We start from the raw sequence: 6,082 nt of genomic DNA on the forward strand, positions 1-6,082 counted from the left end.
CCTCCCCCCCCGTGTCTCCCCCCCCCCGTGTCTCCCCCCCCCCGTGTCTCCCCCTCCCCCCCGTGTCTCCCCCCCTCGTGTCTCCCCCCCCGTGTCTCCCCCCCCCCGTGTCTCCCCCCCCCCCGTGTCTCCCCCCCCCATGTCTCCCCCTCCCCGTGTCTCCCCCCCCCCGTGTCTCCCTGTGTCTCCCCCCCCGTGTCTCCCCCTCCCCGTGTCTCCCCCCCCGTGTCTCCCCCCCCCCGTGTCTCTCTCTCAACGCGTCTCCCCCCCCGTGTCTCCCCCCCCCCCGTGTCTCTCCCTCCCCGTGTCTCCCCCCCCCGTGTCTCCTCTCCGTATCTTCCCCTCCCCGTGTCTCCCCCCCCCCCCGTGTTTCCCCCCCCCCCCGTGTGTCCCTCCACACCCCCCCACGCCCCCCTCGTGTGAGCCCTGATCGGGGCGGGTGGGTGGGGGGTGTCGGATGTGTGGCGAGATGTTAATTGTCTCGCCAGGTAGACAGTGCCGGATTAAACTGGGGCCCGTAGCGTGATGTTATAAAGGGGCCCTAAATTTATATATTAAAATATTTTTTTTACTTGCTTAGTCAAATAATTGTATGTTTTCATTTGCTAAACAGCCAGATAATACGACAAATCGCTGATTTTAAACACCCAGTCGTTCGACAGTCGAAGACGGTATAGTACTATAATAATAGAGCAAGTGCAGAATCACGGAACCGGAATTGATAGCTTGAAAGCATTTCGCGCGGGGGCCCTTGAATGAGGTCACCTCCAGCATCGACGAGTGACCAGAATTGAATGTGTTCGGGTGAGAGTCCAGGCAAGGGCTTTAACACATTCCTGCGGAGGGAGCTGGTAGGAACGTTGGGTTGCTCGGTCAATGGCCAGGGTCAACGGCGGCGTGGTGTATTCCGCAAATATGCCCGACTGTGAGGGCGGGCACAAGCCGGCGTGAGTAGGTTAAACGTTGAGTTTTATAAGGGCACCACGGTGTGACCAGCCCCTTCCCTTCCCACCCAGCGTCACCCCTCCCACCCCCCACCCAGCCCCACCCTCCGCACCCATCCCCTCCTCACCCTCCCCACCCAGCCCCTCCCCACCCTCTCCACCCAGCCCCACCCATTTTTGTATGCACGACGGACGGACGGACACAATAATCCCCTGTGGGCTGGTGTAACCAGGAGGTTCCTACCGAACTCACTTGATGCAGCAAATCTGGCTGTGACGGTCCCACCTGATGACGGAGACTTGTGTTGCCTCCGAAACGTCGTGATTTTATTATTTTATTTGTATTAATTTTAATTTCATTTTTTACCTACGTGACTTTACCGAAAGAACTGAGAGTATCCTACCAGTAACATTGTGTTGACCTGTGTTAGGGTCAGGGTCAGTGCTGTGGTGTAGCCTCTAGTTGGTCTGTGGTAGGGTCAGTGCTGTGGTTTGTGGTCTCGCCTCATGTTAACACGAGCGACATGGGGGGGTGGGGGGGGGAGATAATGACCGAGTAAACCACAAAACAGACAAATGTTTTTGGCATGAGCAGATATGTAAGTGTTGGCACAGTGCCCAGCCTAGTGTGTGGCATCACTCGAACTGTGTGTACACACACACACGCGTGTGTATACACACACACACGTGTACACACTGCACACAGATCTCCCAATGTAGCCCACGTGTCTGTTGGGTCACGTGTGTATTTATCGAGCACCTAGTGAAGGTCAGCACGGCGCGCGAGGAGGTGACCATATCACCAGGCCCAGCCGCCTTTGTCTCCCAAGTGCCGATGTTTACACACTACGAGGGGTATTCATTCGTGCCTGGCTAGGTGCACTTTGAGGCCACGTGAAGTGTGCAATGTTCGCTGGCAGGAGGCGCGGGACGGTGACCCATGGCTACGGGTTTACTGACAGGGCAGATGCGCCACCAGTGCACTCACACTGTGGTTTATCCGCCCTGCTCTGCGCTCGCTGTTGTGAGCAGCGTCCCCCCCCCCCGCCCAGCCCCGCTGTTGTTTGGAGGTCGACTGCCTCCAACTTGCTCCGTAGCGTCCTTCACGAGCCTCCTCCACAGAGGCCGATCTTGACACCGCTGGTACCAGTCATCGGCAAGTCCACTCAGCTCCGCATCCTCCTGTACCACATCACTCCATCTCTTCTCTAGCCCGTGCCGCGCCCGTTTAGCCCCCTCGATCCGGCCGAACAAAAGCTGTTTAAGCATGCGGTGGCTGGGCATGCGGGATACATGACCCAGCCAACGCAGCCTTGCTCGCCGGAGGAGCTCACTGATGGGACTTTGTCCAGATCTTTCGAGGATTTGTGAGCTCCTCACACAATCCAGCTTGGTTAAACCCAAGATGGATCGTAGGCAGGCCAGCCTAAATGTTTCCAACCGGCGAAGATGTTCCATTAGGGGGGTCCACGTTTTGCAAGCGTAAAGAAGGGAGGGAATGACTGTGGCCGAGAAGACCTGAAGCTTCGTGCGGAGCGACAGACCAGGTAGCTTCCACACAGCGTTACGCAACCGATGAAAATATATTGCCGCTCGACTGATTCGGAGTGAGACCTCTGCTGTTAAACTGGAGCCGGTCATAAGCACACTGCCCAGGTATGGGAAACTCTCCACTCTCTCCACTACTGCCCCATCACCGATTGGGAGTTGTGGGGGTGGAGTGTCCGATAGTACAAAATACCCAGGCAGGTACTCAGTTTTGGTGGGGCTGATGGTAAGGCCCCACCTCTTAGTGGCACGCTCCAGTCTGAGACTGGAGCCTATGTGCAGAGACTATGTGCACGCTCCAGTCTGAGACTGGAGCGTGCACATATATACACACACACACGTATACACACGTATATACACACACACATAGTCACTCATAAACACCCACCCACACACGTACACACACAGTCATAAACACACACACGTACACACACACGTACACACACACGTACACACACACGTACACACGCACACACACGTACACACACACACGTAAACACACACACGTACACACACACGTACACACACGTACACACACACACGTACACACACGTACACACACACGTACACACACACGTACACCCCCTCGACGCTCTTGGCTCTCACGCGAGAGGTTTATTATCACACCGCGCCGCGTGTGGAGCGAAAAGCAAAAAAAACGCGTGCGTGTGAATAAATATTTTAATATAAAAATAACGTCTCGCCAAATATACACTCGCTTGCAAAATACACAATAGCCGCCGCCGCCGCTGCCGATTTGGCAAAACAAAAAAAACGAATAAAGAGAGAATAGGAGATTTAAAAATGCGCCTCTGTTACAATTCAACTTGGTCCCAGTTTTCCGCGGATTAAAAAGAAATTGGCATCGTCTCTTGCGTCTCGTCACCTTTTTTTGCGAATTGATTTAGCCTCGAATTCGTCTCCATTCAACGTCGACGTAAAGGGTCAAGGGGGCTCTATGGTTTGGCTTTACGTTGAATGTCTTATTCGGGTGAGTTAGGGTCAAGGCTATGGTTTAGTGGAATGTTAGACTGGGTTAGGGTGAGGGCTATGGTTTAGTGGAACGTTAGACTGGGTTAGAGTCAGGGTCAGGGCTATGGTGTAGTGGATTGTTAGACTGGGTGAGGGTTAGAGTCAGGGCTATGGTGTAGTGGATTGTTAGACTGGGTGAGGGTTAGAGTCAGGGCTATGGTTTAGTGTATTGTTAGACTGGGTGAGGGTTAGAGTCAGGGCTATGGTTTAGTGGCATATTAAACTGGGATAGGGTGAGCATTAGGACTATGGTTTAGCCTCACATTGCGCTTGATTAGCATTACAATCAGGGTTCATAAGGTCAGGGTGTCGCCTTGTGCTGGGGCTGCATTCAGAGTCGCGACCAGAGCCTACGCTAAGAAGGCACAGCAGGTTGGGGGGGGGGGGGCAGCCGTCGGCAGTCGTCATTGGCCTCGCTTGATTCGAGCGACAAATTCCGTGCGGTCTCTGCGCGGTTCCCACTCCATGGCCTGGAGCACGCGCCGCCACGACCACCACCACCACCACGACCGCCACCGGCACTTCTCTGCAAAGATCGCCGCATAGCGTCAAGTAAATAAATAAATAACCGCCATCGCCGGGACAGCCCCCCACCCCCCACCTCCCCAGGCGCGTCGCTGAGATGAACAAAGCGAGAGAGAGATTCGTCGTCTCGGTGGCCGTGTTGAGGTCGCGGGCAATCCCATCGGACGGCGGTGACGACAAACAAAAGAAAATTGCTCATCTCCCACCCGCTCACCCCCTGCGTCGACTCGCTCACGATCCGTCAGTAGTTGACATTCATCAGTAGAATCTCTGTCGCCCACAATGCACCGCTGCACGGCGGTTTCGGTGCGACGCGGGCGAATCGCCTGACATGCTTCGAGCTGTTTCTGGGCCTCCTCGCAGGTCGCTGTGACGGCCCGATTTTTTCACCGAATCTCCCTGACTGCCCACCGAGACTGACCGACAATTTTGCTAAGATTGCCTGGCAATCCACCCACACTGCCTGACAATCCACTAGGACAGCCTGACAATCCACCGAGATTGTCTGACAGTTCCACACAAACTGAACGTTCAGGAGAAATATAAATTCACATGCCCTCAAAATTGGTAGAAGTCTCAAATAATTGCAACGGTTGTTCCTAAATAGCCGGAAATGTGATTTTAGAGTCCAGGGTTGAGGTCAGTAGTCGTGCGGGTTCATTGGGGGCCCTCCGTTCGATACATAAACTCTTAATGAGATGACAGGAGAGACATAGACACGAGATAGCGACGTAGTGAGATCAGAGACTCGAGATCATCAGCAGAGAAGACAGCTGGAGTGAAATAAGGGAGGTATAGCCAAGAGACAAAAATGAAGCTCCATAAGAGACTTCAGACGAGATGGGGATGAGAGAGGGATGAGTTAGCCCCTTTAATGCCAATCTGCGACTTTGAATATTCGGATTTGAATTTGAGCTGGTATTTTGTTTCATCCCTCTTCACGAATCTGGAGGGCCTTTGCGCTACTTGGGGGCCCTACACAGTCGCTTAGTTTGATTATGCCGAGGGCCACCACTGGGGTTAGGCTTGGGGCAAGTGAGCGACAGAAATCGCCTGGACCTCGTTGTGAGTTGACCTCCTTTCTCGCTCGGTCAATTCACCCTTTCCCCTTCCGAGACGTCTGCAAGTTGCAGGGTGGGTGTCTCGTTCACTGCCGAAGCTCGGAACGCGCAAGTGGATCTGCGTTCATTTTATTCAGAGAGGTGTAGCGTCGTCGTTTTTAAAGACATTGTACTGTGCTTACCCGCAAAGAAATGTATCGACACGACCGCACTCTACGATGGTTGGTGCCAAACTGAGCCACACACCCTCCCGCATGGCCTTCTACTTCCAATTCCGTTCCGTTGACATGCACGTAAGTCATCGGAATGGAATCGTATGTCATCGGAACGGAATTGGAAGAAAAACTGATGACGTCCATTCACGTCGTCGGAATGGAATCGTACGTCATCGGAATAGAATCGTACGTCATCAGAATGGAATTGGAAGAAAAACTGATGACGTACATGCACGCCATCGGAATGGGAAAGGGTTCATTAATTGCCTACAAAAGTCTACCAACTCAGTCGTCCGATCTGCTGTACGGCCACCCCCTTGGCCCTCCGGTGACGTCGCACATAGCATGGCTGGCTACGTGCGGTGCTAATGAAGAAGTTCAAACATGGGTGTCACTCGCACAATATCGCGGCATTTGTGAAAAATTACAGTTTTGTAGTGATCGAATCGAGACGCTCTTCCGGTTAAGTGTACGGTACGTTATTCCAGTGCAACCTGCCATATAACTTATATATACACACACGCACACACACACGCACACGCGTGTGCGCGCGTACACACGCGACGCATGCAAGCAACGGGCTGTCAAAAACAAACCTCAAGAACGAGCCGTGTAAAATACCCCCGGCACAAAACCACGCGGCCCGAAACCGCGTCACGACCGACGGTGCCTCTCTCCGTCCCGAGTTTCGGCAAAGATGTTCCCTGGTCTCCGTCATCACCGGTCTGGCGACTAGATCGCGCCCACGCGTTCCAGC

Source organism: Lampetra fluviatilis, chromosome 38 (genome assembly GCF_964198595.1).
Source record: "Lampetra fluviatilis chromosome 38, kcLamFluv1.1, whole genome shotgun sequence".
Lineage (NCBI taxonomy): Eukaryota > Metazoa > Chordata > Hyperoartia > Petromyzontiformes > Petromyzontidae > Lampetra > Lampetra fluviatilis.